Here is a 16,859-nt window from a genome sequence, read left to right on the forward strand (position 1 = left end):
CAACATCGAGGTTATTCCTTCATGCAGATGTTTTGCTCATCTCAACCTTAAAAAAAGTACAAAGGATGTGGCTTTAAGAGTCACACATTTTAATACATGTTGACAATGTATTCTATTTTGAAATTTTATCTTATTTTTATATGAAATTAGTTTCATAAAAGAGGCGCCCATGCTGCTGCTGTGCATGACGTGCAATAAATGTATTCAGTTTTTTTCTTGTATGGAAACCAACCACTCAACTACATGAGCAAGGCTCACCTGCTGTGGGCTCAACAAGTTGAAACACTTTATTTTGCCAGTACAATGGAATTGCTGTTCTATCCTCCTGTAAGCCATTAATTCTTTCCATAGCAGCTGAAAATGGAATATGCCTCAGATGATGAAAGGAGTCAAAATAAAGCAAGTAATAATATTAATAATTTTATTCAGACATTAATAATCATTCGGGCATGTTTGGGGAATTGAAATGAAAACAATGTGTCCAAAAAGGTGCTTTGGTTGGATGAAATCTGTGATTGAGAAATTCCTTAGCAGACATCACTTGTTTGGAAGAAATTTGGATGAGTTTGTTTCAAAGGCAATTTCAGATGGCAGACTGAGCCACTGCTATTGTGCTTTTGGAAGCTATGATCTTTCCCCTTGAATTATTCTGATCTGCTTGCTTTTCCCGTATTACTGTGTTTCGTTGTCTCGAGCCAAGAGACTACAAAAGGAAGCAGAGAAACTTGTTATTGAGCAAGAAGAAATCAACAATTTAAAGTGTGGCAAAGTGTGACGATCAAAAACGACTGAAAACAGCCAAACAAGTGCATGCCTGCATTTTCATCTATTTTTCATATAAACCAACACTATTTCGATTTCAGTAAATACTGAATTATGTTGAAGCTTCAAAATGTGCCACAATGCCTGAATAAAAAAAATATTGATTTCCCCTTCAAGTGGACTATTTTGGTTATGAGGCATAACAATGATAATAATTTGATGTTTTCCAATCTGAATGAGAGGGCGAAAACTGCAATCTCAAATGATTTTTTTAAGATTACGCACACACACACACACACACACACACACACACACACACACACACACACACACACACACACACACACACACACACACACACACACACACACACACACACACACACACACACACACACACACACACACACACGCACACGCACACACACACACACACTTCCAAACAAACAGCAACAACGCTTAGAGGAGTGAGCACAGTCCTCTTCTTCTTTTCCTTTCGGCTTTCTCCTTCAAGGGGTCGCCACAGTGAATCATTGTCCTCGATCGATGAGAAGGTTTCTTCAGCCGTCATCTGTACTTTTTGAAGGTGTCGGACGTTTCGCCTCCTATCCATGAGGCTTTGTCAGCGAACTAAAGTCTGACTGGTCGTATCGGCCCTATTTATATATCCCTAATGTCCGAACACGGCGGAGCCGGACACAGCTATGATAGGTCCCTACCCTCAGGTTGGGGGGAGCAGAGGACCACTCCCTGTGGCCCCACTGATTGTTCCTACATTCCTGACTAACGACTGGCCTATTTGCCCCACTCCCACCGGTATCACCTCATCAGCATTGCGAATGTTGCCTAACCTGTGTTGCTTAAGCAGGCTATTGTATGAACGATCCAAATTGAACCTCACCCCACCAGACCAGTTTAATGAAGGATTTAGTTGTTTTATGAGAATCGCTTCTTTTACCCCCCTTTCAAACCATCTATGTTCTTTCGCTAGGATTTTAACCTCATTGTCGTCAAATGAGTGGTTGCTAGCTTTTAGGTGCAAATGTACTGCCGATTGAGGCCCACTAGTATTATCCCTGCGATGTTGATAGTCTTTTTTTGAGAATTTGTTGAGTCTCCCCAATGTACTGCTCTTTACAATTTTCATTCTTACAATGTATTGAATAAACTACATTACGTTGTTTTTCATTTGGTAGCCTATCTTTTTTTTGATGCACTAATTTTTACCTTAACGTGTTTATCGGTTTGAAATAAGTAGGAATTTTGCGTTGCCAAAGGACTCTGTAATTTTTCAGAAACTCCTGCAATGTAAGGTACTGCTACCCCACTCCTTTTTGTATCTTGAGAATGTCCTCGATCTTCAGAGGTTTGATTCGCATGTGAGCACAGTCCATTAAATGAGAAAAATGGTCAGTGAATACCTGCCTTAAGACGAAAGTAATCGGTGTGTAAAGTTTAGTATACTGTTTGTTCACCTCCTTGTTGTCACTGCCCGATGTCACCATTAATCGTACCAGTGCGTTCGGCATTCAGTAAATGTAAACACAGTAATTTCAGCTTTGGATCACACTGACCTGTGAAGTCAATCAATACTGATGCAGACAGGAATTAGAATACATCAGAAGACAATTTACAGCCTTAGGACCCTCATTTTTGCACAATTTCAACATTGCTATTTATTTTGTTTGCAATTTACTTATTTTATTTAAATAATCATCGCACCTGATCAAAATTTTGGCCAGTCATCCCTTTGTGCGATGTTCAGGCAGAGTCCAGCCTTTCTGTGCCTTGACTGGCAGGGGAGAGGAGACCTCCAAAGCTGTTCAGTCTGGCAGGCGGGGGAAATGAGATGTATCAAGTCCTCCACCTCAAGCACCACGCAGTGGATTAATCCTGTCTGAGCCAATGTGTCGAGGGCCGGGACGGTGTAACACCTCCAGCTGCACTTCCTACTATTAAGCCCCTGGCGTAGGATCTGCCGAGTACGTAGCTGCTGATGTTCCAGCCGAAATGGGCACTGCAGTCAGCAAAGAGACTGGGTCTGAAGGTTGGAAAGACACAAACCGCACAGCTAGATAAGCATCTGAAATAACAACGGAATGAATACTCATATCACACAATAAGATTTTTGGACAAGATGCACTGATGAGAGCTTTTCGGCAAATATGCAAAACCTAAATGACGCACGCAGTGAAAATAAAATAATTTATGTTAATATCTTGCTATTTACCTTGCAACAGAAATGTCACCACTCCTATTTATGACACACTTATTTGAAGCTGAAATAAAGAATATTCATGTTTTTTGCCCACTCTGCACCCACTTTTGATCAAAGGTGGATACTATTTACAGCATTAAAATGAAGTACATTTGTAAATAAATTGTTCTTGCCAGAGTAGTCTGTTACTTTGCGTCACTTTGCACTTGCTTTTTTTTAATTTTGTATTTGTTTTTTATTTAGTTTCACCGGAGAATAGCCACAGAACCCCCGGACTCAAATTTAATCTAGTTACTTCACACTCGCAAAATAAAAGGGATGGCGTGGCAAAATGCCTTGTTGCATTTTTTTATGTAACCCTTGCCTGGTGAAGCTCATGAATTATTTCACAAGGATGAAAAAAAAAAACAATTACATTTCATACCAAATCTTGCATATGTACAGAAGAGGATTACGGCCACTGAAGAAAAAACATTATGGGTTATGGGGATTATTATGGGAATTCTCACTTTATTCTCAGAATTCTGACTTTATCCTCGGAATTCTCACTTTAAAGTGAGAATTCTGACTTTATTCTAAGAATTCTCACTTTATTCTCAGAATGCTTACTTTAAAGTGAGAATTCTGACTTTACTTTCAGAATTCTGACTTGAACGTGAGAATTCTGACTTTATTCTCAGAACTCTGACTTTATTCTCAGAATTCTGACTTTAATCTCAGAATTCTGATTTTAGAATTCTGAATTGAATTCTGAGAATAAAGTCAGAATTCTGAGATTAAAGTCTTATCTTAATGTACGTCTTGTCTTAATGTACGTAATACCTAGGCTTACGAACGCTTTAGCTCATGTAACTTTTCACTTTACGAACATTAAATTTGCGAGAATATAATCTTGGCATACAAACTAGTTTTTGGCGGACGACCAAAACAACACAGCGCCATGGTGGCTGGCGGACTAGTTTTCCGGCAGATGAACACCAAACTATTTAATATTTTCCAAAATATCTACATACGAATGCCTATGGTTTGTATATATGTACATTTGTCCAGTAGTTTGGCAAATCAAAAATGACTGCAGTTTCTTGCTTATGCTAAAACAAAATCAGTTATGAAGAAGGAAAGATACTATAATTGCAGAGGTGTCAATTGGCCCGCGGGCCACATCTGGCTCACCGCATCATTTTATTACGGCCGTGAAAGCAAATCTACCATGTTAAGTGCCATTAACATACATTTCAAATTAACCCATGTGAACCACATTAACAGTCCTTATTCTTGACTTCAGATTTGAAAAGTCGTTATTAATTAATTTGTTGTGCATTCAGTATGTAACATGTGCAGATGAAACATTCTAATGATTTCCCCAAATTCATAACGGCCCTCGAGAGGAAACTTTAACTATAATGTGGCCCGCAGCAAAAAAATTAGTTTGACAACGCTGCTATAGGTACATATGCTGTTATCCAGCTCATCCGCAAGAAACTGAATCGATCATCATCTAGTGCCTTTGTTTCCAATCCCGTCTCATTAGCTTCCTAGCTTCCTTCAAGGCTGTGCTCACAAGTTTCACTCTTTCATTGACCTTTCTGACCATGCTCCTGAAAGCCTCAAGATCCCAGTCACCTAGATTTTATTTCCCTTGGTTTTCAGAAATTAAGTTTGCCTTCAGTAAGCTTGCCTTTGTAGGAACACCTCTCGTTTGACAATACAGTAAATAAACCCCATATGTCACAAAGGGGCTTCACATTAATTAGACATGTAAACTTTATACAATAAATTGATTTTATTAACGCTGTTAATAAAAGCGAGTCTGGACTGGCTTATTGGTATTGCTTAGCACTGCTGTCTCACGTCAATAAAAATGTGGCTTGCAATCTGCATTAGAATCCTCATTATTTTCAGATTTTTAAAGTTTGCAGTGCAATACACTGCACATTGTGGGACGAATATGTGCAAATACAATAATTTCATCTTCACCTACAATTCCCCAAAAATATGACCATATGGATTCAAACAGCTTGACTATCCCAGGCAAGGTTGGCAGTTGACTGAACCTATGTATTTTACACAAAAGGAAAGAACGGGGGCGGGGATAATTGTCTTAATAAAATTTGCGGGGAAACTTTGACAACTTAATTGTTGTCCATATCAACTATGCTGCCTTTTTTTTCCACCTGTTACCAATAGCTTCTTATTTGGGACCGTATGCCTTTTTTTCATTACAGGTTCCAAAGGTGGTTTAAGTCATTAAGAGATAGCTAATGCAAAAACATACAAATACAGAATATACAGAACAAATATGTTGTTAATTTACAACAATATGTACCCATATTACATTTTTCATACACACCAATGAAATGAAATAGTGATGATGTGGTAAAAGTTTTTTTTTTTGAGTTCCTACCACTGGCAGCTCATCTTCGTCACCGCCAACATACAAAGCCCTCCTTTTGGAAGACCTGGGGACCTCTCATTCAAGCGCATGGTCCCAGCTTTCAATTTTATTTTATATTTTATCACGAGCTTCACTATTTAATCCACTGCGACCGATGAAATAAAAATTCCAAGTGGGGGGAGTCAGGCTGTTTAGGGATGAACCAAATACAATCGAAAAGTGGCTTTCATAAACCCAGCCCAAAATGTTCTAAAAGTTGATTTGTGATTTCAAAGGCAAACGCACACCCCATTCCAAGTGAATTCTAATCAATACAAAACAACCTCAACCATGTGTCACTTTGCAAGTGACTCACTGCAGCAAAACGTCAACTATTATGTCTGGGTGGGTGTAGTATTCAGCTTTAATATGATAGCAGGACACTTGCTACTTGCATGTTATTATATACTGTGCTGTATGTCATGCATATTAGACAATAAAGCTGACTTTGACTTGACATATTGTATAACTTGCTATATTCTATAAGGGTATAAGGGAACGTTGTCAATGGTAAAGCATATACAAGAAGTGTAAAAGTAAAAAAAAATTAAAAAAAAAGTTTATTCAAATGTACTACTCTACAACTTTGAATTATTGGTTTTATAATGTTTCCCATGACATGTAGTAATCTCTTTTTAGAACTGCAAGGAAACATCTCTCCTTTTTAAACCAGACTTCCGGTCTGAGTGAACGCCGGCGCGTTGTGCTGCCGCTGCTCTCCGGCACACCTTGGATTTTCTGCCACCAGTGGATTACATCGTTCTCATCCCGTTACATTTTTTGAGCTTTCATTCCATCATCTCTACCGTTTTGATTGCTATTAGCGATCACTTGGCTGCTATTAGCGATCACTTGTGACATCCTTCCTGTTGGCTCAAACTGCCCGTTGTCGGCTCCAACCGCCCGTTCAATTCTTCCATCAGTGGAATGATGGCCCCACTTTCCTGCGACAGCGCTGCTCTGCTCTCGCTGGATGAGTCTTCCATCGATTCACCACCACCCGGACATCGACCCACGGAAGGACGGCTCAAATATTCAGCTACCGAGCTCCTTGCTATCTGGTCAAAATGGACGGGCTCCCCCGCCGATTATCCACTTCGCTGACATCGCCCGTCGTCCGCCGCAGAAATACATCCACCGTGGGTATCTTCGGAGATTCCCCGTCAATGACTTTAAGGACTTTATCTCCCTTCGGCCAGCCTGACGTCGGATTCGCAGAAATAACCACCGATCCGTGGATCACAGCATATTAGCCAGCCATGTTTGGCCTACTAAACATCCACTTGCTTACGAGAAAGGGAGAACTGATGAAGCTAAATGACTCTTCTCCTCCGGGATTTCTGTATACAGTGAGACCTCAACTTACGAACTTAATTGGTTCCCAGACAGAGTGTGTAAGGCGAAAAGTGTGTATCTAAAAAAAAATTCCCATAGGAAACCATTAAAATGGGAATAATCCGTTCCCGGGTTTCCATAAAATATACTTTTCAACTAAATAAGCCTTAAAACTACACACAACCTACCTCATCCTATGTATAATAAATGTGCTATTGTATTGTAATGAAAGAAATACACTGCACAGTATAATAAAGTCAGTTTATTTACATTTGTGATGGTCATTGATGGCTCTTAATTGACACCTGTTGCTTTTTGACTTGTAAGGTCTTACGAAACTGAGGCATCACATTATCATTCATCATGTTGATGATTCTTATAGCCTTTTCTGAATGGAACTGTTCAATAAAAGCCTGCACATCAACTGTTGAATGACCTGCTTCTGCTTGTCCTCTTGAAGGCAAATCAAATTGTCTGTGTTGATGACCGCATTATGGTCAGCAACAAGCTCCTCGATGTCATCTGCATTCACTTTGAGTCACGTAGGTGCTGGCAGAGATTTTATGAAAACAAAAGGTGCGAGTCCGATGATTCCTCGGACGCGGAATAAAACGCGACAAAAGAAGGCGGGCGGGGCGAATAAAATGGCACACTCGCGTATAACAATCACCTCGTGCAAAGCAAACCTTTGGAGCACAAGCAAACTTTTGGAGCACAGGACATAGCGATGCACTTTCGTCATAATCATGTCACTGGTGATGTGACAGTGACTCGTTGAAATGAAATGAAATTGAAGTGTCGCGAGCGGCAGCCATGCCCGAGCTGTCAACTCGCACGTGACTATTGACACGCTGTTCCGGTGTGTGTGAAAACACTAGCTCTGATTGGCTTACCATGACACATGACTCTACCCTTTAGCCAATCACAATCACTTCTATCGCATCTTGACAGGGGGGTGCGTTCACGTGTAGCAACACAAAAACGTTGGCAAGTGTTTGTCACCGCTCATTCAGTTAGACAATGCTTTCCAAACAGCCTAGAGTCATAAGAAGTCGTGCGCTATTCTCGAATGAGAACGCACCCCAAGTCTTGGATGACAAACAAACAGAGTAGACGTGTACGGCTGGTAGTTTCTTCAATTTATTCACAGTAACGCACCACATTTGAACTGAGGCTGAACACGAGCCTGTGGTGTTTATTTTCCGGTCCCATAATAGTAAAATTATCAGCAAAAAGCTCCAAGTAGGCGATCGACGTGTGCATTCAATGAGAAGGGGTATGGAAAGTAGCGCCGGCTGGAGCGCTGTTCGGTCGTGTGCCACAGCCGAAGATCACTTTCGCCAGATCCGAAGGTCGTGTGCTTGATGGACCGGCCATGGTGGGTGTGTATTATGAAAATAGTGCTTATTATAAGGCTTAATTTTCATAAATTTGATGTTCGTATGATGAAAAGTTCGTATTATAAGGCGTTCGTAAGTTGAGGTCTCACTGTATTCACAAACCTCACCATTCTAGCTGTGGAGGTGGCCTAGCTATTTTTTATTGTGACATATGGAAAGTTGTCCCAGTCTCGCTCCCTGAAACGTGTTCATTTGAATGCATTGCATGCCAAATTTCTGGTCCAACGCCCACGATTCTCGCTACTATTTACCGCCCCCCCAGACATCACTGTGACTTTTTAAACGAATTTTCTACTATTTTCATCCATCTCTCTCACTGAATATAATTATCATGGGAGACGAACAATTGACTTCACTTCTTCTCTTGATAGCCGTGGTTTCAGCCAAATTGTGGACGTTCCTACTCACATAAAGGGTCACACACTTGACCTTATGCTATTCTGGATTGTCTCCCTCCAACGACACAGCTGTTGAACTCCCAATAACAGACCATTACCTCGTTACTTGTAACGTTTTCATCACACTCTCCACCACCAAAACACCCCGTTGTATCAACTTTCGTAACATCAAGGGCATTAACCCGGACTCTCTTGCTTCAATATTCGCCTCATTATCTCTGGACCTAAGCTTCTCTCCTGATTAACTGGTTTCCCGCTACAACTTGGACCTCAATGACATTGTCACCACGCTCGCTCCTGTCAAATCCCGCTCTGTTTTATTGACTCGTTCTGCACCCTGGTTCAAAGCCCATCTCCGCCCCATGAATTCGAAAACACGCCAGCTTGTTCACAAAGATATGTACAGCGCTCAACTTTCTCTCTACAAGAACAGTATCTCTCAAGCTAAATCACAATACTACTCTGGACTCATTGACTCAAATACTGGAAATACTCGGGCTCTCTTTTCTCTTTATAACAGAATCATTCAACCCCCTCTTTCTCTCCCTCCTCACTTTTATTCCTCCGACACCTGCAATTCTCTCCTTCTATTCTTTTATGAAAAAGTCAACAACATCCACCAGCATCTTGGCTCCTCTGTACCCCTCCCCCAACCTTCCTACCCCCTCTCATCTCTTATCTTCTTTTGATCTCCCTCATCCCTCTACAATCTCAAACCTCATAACTAAATCCAAGAATTCTTCCTGGGCCCTTAGATCCCTTCCCAAAAGTTCCGGTCATATCTTGCTTCCCATCTCTCCTTCCATTCATTTCAGTCATTATTCACTCCTCGCCGTCATCAGGAATCGTCCCTGTCCTCCTCAAAACGGCAACTGTCACACCAATTCTTAAAAAGCCTGGATCTGATCCCAATTACTTCAAGAACCTTCACCCCATTTCTCACCTTCCTTTTATTTCCAAAATCCTAGAAAAAATTGTGTACTCTCAGCTACACCCTCACCTCTCCCAGAATGATCTCTATGAACCATTTCAATCATGTTTCTGCCCCCACCACAGTACAGAATCAGATCTCTTAAAAGTCACGAATGATCTTCTTGGCAGCTGACGCCGGTTTACTCTCAATCCTCGTCCTTCTTGACCTCACTGCAGCTTTTGATATCCTTTCTGATCCCATCCTCCTTGACAGACTTTCCTCCGTAGGGATCACCGACACGCCCTTACGCTGGTTCCACTCTTATCTCTCTGGCCGCTCTCAGTTCATCCAAATCAACTCCTTCACCTCACAGTCCTCTCCTGTATCTTCTGGTGTGCCCCAAGGCTCTGTCTTGGGACCGCTCCTCTTCATCACCTACCTTCTTCCCCTTGGCAATATTCTCCGTAAATTTGGTATACAATTTCATTGCTTTGCGGATGACACCCAGCTCTCTCCAGCAAACCTGACGCCTCTTTCCCACCTTCTTCCCTTTCACGCTGCCGCTCTGAAATTAAATCCTGGTTTATCCATAACTTCCTCAAACTGAACCGCAAAAAAACTGACATTTTCCTCGTTGGTACCAAATCCACCTTGAGCTAAGCTAACAGTTTCTCTCTCACGATTGACATTTCGACCGTTTCTCCCTCCCACCCGGTCAAAAGACTAGGTGTCATTCTTGACAGCACACTTACCACTCCCATATAAAGAACAGATGACGGCTGAAGAAACCTTCTCATCGATGGACCACTCCTGTACGACTGAGAGCTTACACAGACACTCCCATATAAATAACTTAACCCGATCTGCGTACTTCCACCGACGCAATATCAATCAAATTGCCCATCTCTCACCCCACACACCACTGCTCTTCTCGTTCATAGTCTTGTCACCTGCCGGATTGACTATTGCAATTCACTTCTCTTTGGTGTCCCTCAGAAACATCTCTACAAACTTCAACTCGTCCAGAATTCTTCAGCCAGGATCATCACCAGAACCTCATCCTTTCACCACATCACCCCCGTCTTCCAAGAGCTCCCCTGGCTCCCGGTCAAATATAGAATCAACTTTAAAATTCTTCTTTATACATTTAAAGCTATCCATAACCTTGCCCCCCCACACCTCCTCTTCCTCCCTCTACCTATGTGTGACCCCTCTGCCTGTCTTAGCACGATGGGTGACTGAGCTTTCAGCTGCTCTGCCTCAAACTCTGGAACTCACTTTCTCCCAACATTCGTAACATCGATTCTCTTCCTACCTTCAAGTCCGATCTCAAAACTCACCTATTTGAAATTGCATTTTCTGCGTAGCTCTCTCTCTTGTTTCTATTTATAATTGTATTTTATTTATTGTATTCTATTTGTGATTGTATTTAATATATTATAGTACCTATGCTTGTCCGTGACTGTAAAGAGTTCCAGATCTTTGAAAGGCGCTTAAAATAAAATGTATTATTATTATTATTATTATTATTATTATTATTATTATTATTATTATTATTATTATTATTATTATTTATGATTAAACCGTGGGCAGTTTGAAAAGTTTGTTCACAGTTAATGTCTCAATTAACAGGTCATTCGACTCCTCGACTCCCCAGGTAATAATTTTACCCCTCAATTGTTGAGCACTGACATTCATCATTTCATTCGTAGAAACCGCGATTTTGGAGAACATTCATAATTTTTGGTGTCATCTGAAGTGGAGGCATATCTCTGTACTGCCAGCAGACGGGCAGACATACGAGGCAACTGCTCTTGAAGCAAAGGGTTGTGAACTCAATCAGTCACTTGTTTATCCTTGTGGCATGGATGTACTTTGGGCCATTCAGATTGACTCTCTTTGCAGTTGTGTGGCTGGAGAGGCAGCCGGAGGAGTCAAAGCATTGATAACAGCAGGAGAGATTTTTTTTACTGAACTCTGACCTCGCGACACTCAGCCTGGTACCACTATATGACCAAATAATATCACTTCCTGATGGGTTAAAAGTGATCGTTTGTTCCTGGTTCATCGCTCTTCAGGGTGTTAGAAGTGGGATGGTGAAATCAGCAGGAAGCCAGGTGTTGAACAGAATAAGTTATTTTAATCTTGTAGACAGCAGGGACATTGTGAGGTCGGTTGAGGAGAGACAGAGAGGAAAGAGAGAGATAGACGCGCTGGGAGAGCATTTATATAAGATGTGGAGATAGGATGTGACGTAATAGGACGTGACGTATTAGGATGTGACATCATTTAAAGGCAGGCAGGATATCACGTATCAGGAAGTCCAAGAAAAAAAAAAAAAAACGATGCAAAAAGATGTTTAAAGATGTCCGTATAGCGAATTACCCCAACACTTCCCAAGCTTTGCGCATGCACCGCTCACAAATTAGTTTTCTTTGAGCAACATTGAAAGAAGCTCATTGACAGAAAACCTAAGGGAATAACACAACCGTGCACAACTCACTGTCATACGACAAAACGATTGAAAAAATAAATAAAAAATACTTAGCTCTGACCTCGCGACCTTCAGCCTGGTACCACTATATGACCAAATAATATCACTTCCCAAGCTTTGCGCATGCACCGCTCACAATTTAGTTTTCTTTGAGCGACATTGAAAGAAGCTCATTGACAGAAAACCTCAGAGAATAACACAACCGTGCACAACTCACCGTCATACGACAAAACGATTGCAAAAAAAATATATACTTAGCTCTGACCTCGCAACCCTTAGCCTAGTACCACTATATGACCAAATTATATCACTTCCCAAGCTTTGCGCATGCACCGCTCACAATTTAGTTTTCTTTTAGCGACATTGAAAGAAGCTCATTGACAGAAAACCTCAGAGAATAGCACAACCGTGCACAACTCACCGTCATACGACAAAACGATTGCAATAAAAAAAAATGATGCACAATTACTCAGAAGTCTAAAAAACTGTCTTGATTTAACATAATTACATTAAAAAAATCAAAAAGTCCCCCAAAGTTTGTTGCAGTTAAGACTTTCAAGTATTCCTCAGTTTAGTACCTTACGACGTTTATTTTATAAAATATGGTCAGACATGATGATTGATGTATCACAGAGCAACTATTAAGTTTCTTGTTTTCTCTTTTTATTTTTAGATTGACTTGAATTGGAATCTAATTTGATGTGCAGGCGGGAAAAGACATCTTCAGAGAATTACTGAATTGCATTGATTAATTATAAAGTGTGCTGAGACTGACTTCATTTGAAAAAAGCCAAATGTGTTTCTAGTCAAGAAAGTCTTAATTTAATTACAGAAATACAATTAGATATGATTGTTTTTTTTAGTTCAGTAAAGTCTAAACTAAAATGTTCAACCAAGGCCCAAAGGCCAGCAGTTTTATGAAAAGAAGCCGCTTCATTCTCTCAAAAAGGCAAACAATTGAGATATACATCAACAATTATGCTCAACTTATCTTTTGTTTTTCATACGATGATGATCCTGCATCAAGGAAAGCCAGTAGCTCGTGTTAAGAATCTTAAAGGACAACCGACATCTCTGGACAAGTTGCGTCCATAATTTGTAAAATCACTTCAAATGACTTCAACTGACCGCATTTTACAAAGCCTCCATCGCATATTGCTATATTTTACATTTTAAAACTCGCCCTGAATATTCATGATGTCTTGTTTTCGAGTTGATGACGATGCCGGAGTGACGTTGCTGAAGGAACGCCCCTGACCGAGAAAGCGGCACACAGTGCAATTTGGGAACTTTGTTTCGTCTGAAAAAACTTTGTTGATCGTGAAATTAGAAGAAAAACTACATAAATAACACGATGATGAAGCATTGTGTGGCAGCCAGTTGCGGTAACACGCATAAAGAATGTGTAAATTTACACAAATTCCCAGCGGACAAACCAGCCATTACCAATGGACCAGAGCAGTACAGCGCCATCTGAGGAGCTCCCCGGACTGCGAGAATCCCCGCTTGGATAACCGCTGTCATCAGCCTGACAATGGGTAGAAAGTATCTTCCAATGGTGAAAGAGAGCAATCGCTATAATAGTGGAGCAAACCTATCGGACGAACATTCAGCTGCTGCAACGAGGAGCTAACCGGAGTTAGCGATGGATAATCGCTGTCATTCATACGTAAGTTCGTAACTCTTCATCTTGAAAGTTTAAACAACGTTTTGCATGCACAAACATGAAACAATCTGCATTGATGTTGACATCTTGTAGCTTATTATTTGTTATTCATGTCCTTATATGCCACATATCACCGAAGTTGATGCTATATTGCTTATTCACTGAGCTTCATATATGCGTCATATGTCGTGTTCTTCACTAGTTCCGCCGCTTTGCATACACGGCTCGAATTGATATGGAAGGACAAATCAATTGCAAAAACTTCTTTCCTTTTCAGAACTATTTGAATAATCTTCATAACTGGATGAGTAACAATAAAGGATATTTTTTCAAATCTGAACTCTCTGAAGCCATTGTTTTAATTCTGGAGCAAGGCAATTTGTGAGGGAGTATCCTGACGAGAAATTACGAACTGCGGGTGGGACTTTCTGAATCTCTCCAGTTTTGAGCTCATTATTGGCAGTTTTGGGCAACTTTAAGTCTTTTATTGGTGTTTTGTGGTTAACTAAAAATATCAGCCTGCGTGGTTTGGGTATTTTAGATGCTATAAAACGTTTTTCTGATGTTAGTTAGGAAACAAAAAAATGGTGTCAATTGTCCTTTAAAATAATAATATCATTATAAGGAGGTCTAATTGTAATACTGTGTAAAGATGATCATTCTAAATCAGGGGTGTCAGTCATTTTTTGCCGCGGGCCACATTGTAGGTATGGTTTCCTCTCGAGGGCCGTTATGAATTTGGGAAACCCATTAGAATGTTTAAATCCCTTCAAATATTACATATAGAGCACACGGCAAATTAATGAATAACTCGTTTTCAAATCTGAAGTCAAGAATAATGACTTTTATTGTGGTTGACATCCAAAAATATGAAATTTTGGCTCAGATTTTAGCAATCATCATGGAATTTAACAAGTTTGATTTGCTTTCGCGGGCCGAAAAAAATGATGTGGCGGGCCGGATTTGGCCCGCGGGCCTTGACTTTGACACCCGTGTTCTAAATGGACACTTGTCTCACACAATAAATGTCTCAACATGGAAACATGGAAACGGTTCACTCTAACAATATAACATTGGTGCAGAGCATAACTAAACACAAATGCGATGAAATAATCAGATCCATTGGTGTAAACATGTCAGATTAAAAGATAAGTCACAGGGGAAAAAATAAAAATGATTCTGAGGTTGCTGAAGGTGAAAAGAACACCTCTTGTATATCTTTTCCGGAATGCTAATCGCTGATGTTTCAGGAAATTAGTTATAAGAGTAAGTGGATGAGGCGGTAATGAACATGGACCCCAAATGAAAAGTTATGGCAGGATGTGAGAACTCCTGCAAAATGGATTTCAAGCACAAACAGGCAAAAGCAAATGTATCTGAAAGAATTCCACAAAAGGCCAAATGAAAGGGATAAAAAACCTGAAAGAGAAACAAACCAAACCCAGATAATCGGATTTGTTTTGTGTGGCTGTTCCGCCTGCCTGACCTCACAACGCCTGTCCTTCCTTTATTTAAAAAAAAAAAAAAGTATAATTAATGCGGAACTGGCTATAATCCCAGTCACGCCGTCCCTTTTTCAATTGAAAGCTACGTCTTGTGGGACTGGGATATGCAGGTGAGCGTATCTGAGTCCTGACTACGGAGGCCCAGAGGGAATTGTTGCACTGCAAGGGAAACATCACTGTGAACAAGGGGATGGTGTGACGGCGTCAGGATTAATTTTGAGAGAGTCGGGAGGCTGTGGCAGGCTGATAACATGGGTCAATAGCTGCAAAGACACCTGGATTCCATATGCTGCTCTAGAAAACAGATTTGATGTACTGAGAGCCATGTGTGTGGTTCCAAGTATTCCGGCGACATGTGTCAGAGGAAGATCCGTTAATTGATGACGGACACAACAAGACAGGTGTACAGAAGAGCCATGAAAAACAGGAGTGGGCCTGGCCCGTGAGATGAGAAATAAAAGTCTGTTCCGGAAAAGTAATCCTCTGCTCCTAGACTCTTCATTGTCTGTATGAATGAATGTAAGTGTGAACGGTTGAGTCCCTGTTGGGACTTTCTATTCATACACTGCGCTGAACCGTGAAAATGAGCATCTTCTGATTTTCATGTGGATGCAAGTCTTGACGGGTCCGGTCAGAGTGACTCAGTCTACAGTAGGCTCCAGCTTGAAACAATTCTTTATAAAACAAGTTGAATAGATGATGGGCTTTTAATGATGGAAACTCACTATGTTAGGCAATAGGCAGGGTACACCCCGAACTAGTTGCAAGCCAGCAGGGCACACAAATATATGTTCACAATCGCATTTAGGGACAATTTAGAGTGTTCCGCTTACATGTAATTTAAAAAAGCACCAGGGCAAATGCAATGCTCGATAAAGGCCAATGTGTTCCAATTCAAATGTAAAAAAAAATATGACCAGAATTACAGTGGTGGTGATCCAGTTTTGAGACGACATTGCAATGTACACTATGGTATGATGAAAAATGAGTGAAGAACAAAAACAAAGTTTAAGGTTTTGCCATTTGTTTTCCATTAAGGCATGAATTTAGAATTGTCAATAATCAGACAACCTAATGATTATCTTTGACATTCTCTCACTGCTAAATGTCAGAATATTGTATTCACTCTTCATTGACCTTTACCAAACCATCAACAGTGCCAGCAGCGCTAATCACCGACTGTCTCTGTCACATTGCGCGATATGCAGATGGCAAACAATGAGTCACTTACAATACAATGTTGTGCTTGATCGCGTGCTAAAATATGTTTTTGTGACATTATCAGTCTTGGAAGGGGGTCTGGATGAGATGTGAATGATGTAAAACGAGGAGAGCATTGATGAAAAGGATGTCATTACCTCTCAGATTTGGCTGAGCAACTAACTTATTGGAGGTCTCAAGTCATTACATACATCGAACAGTTTTTGCTTTTCCGCCTTCCTATGCCAAATCCTTCTCCCAACAACTGGGCAGCAACATAAACACAGCAGATTTTAGATGTCAACGCTCATGATGTGACACTTTTTTTGTGTCTCCAGCTTGCTGTGCAGTCTAGCTCATTCACTCATGCTGCTCACTGTCCTTAATTGCACTGCCAACACCCTGTCTAATTCATCCAATCACAGTCGGAACTTGAACAATTCTAACACCAATTTTCTTACTGCTGACATGAGGATTTCAGACTGCTCATCATATTGCATTACTGGGTGCTATTTCAGATGAACATGCGTACAAC

The 16,859-nt window shown here is 40.7% G+C and overlaps 1 protein-coding gene across 3 annotated transcripts in view; it reads right to left on the reverse strand.

The window, feature by feature from the left end:
• The window catches only part of thsd7ba (thrombospondin, type I, domain containing 7Ba), a 261,993-nt gene that overhangs the window by 202,318 nt on the left and 42,816 nt on the right, over positions 1–16,859 (reverse strand). For 2 of the 3 annotated variants that reach the window (XM_089002333.1, XM_089002331.1), the window contains exon 2: positions 2,484–2,802. The gene's annotated coding sequence lies outside the window, so the exon portion shown is untranslated. Of the gene's footprint in view, positions 1–2,483; positions 2,803–6,141; positions 7,027–16,859 lie in introns of those variants that run through there. The other variant, XM_089002332.1, reaches the window with a different exon arrangement.

Source organism: Hippocampus bargibanti, linkage group LG08, assembly GCF_051943395.1.
Source record: "Hippocampus bargibanti isolate YZ-2025 linkage group LG08, ASM5194339v1, whole genome shotgun sequence".
In the NCBI taxonomy this organism is placed as follows: Eukaryota; Metazoa; Chordata; class Actinopteri; order Syngnathiformes; family Syngnathidae; genus Hippocampus; species Hippocampus bargibanti.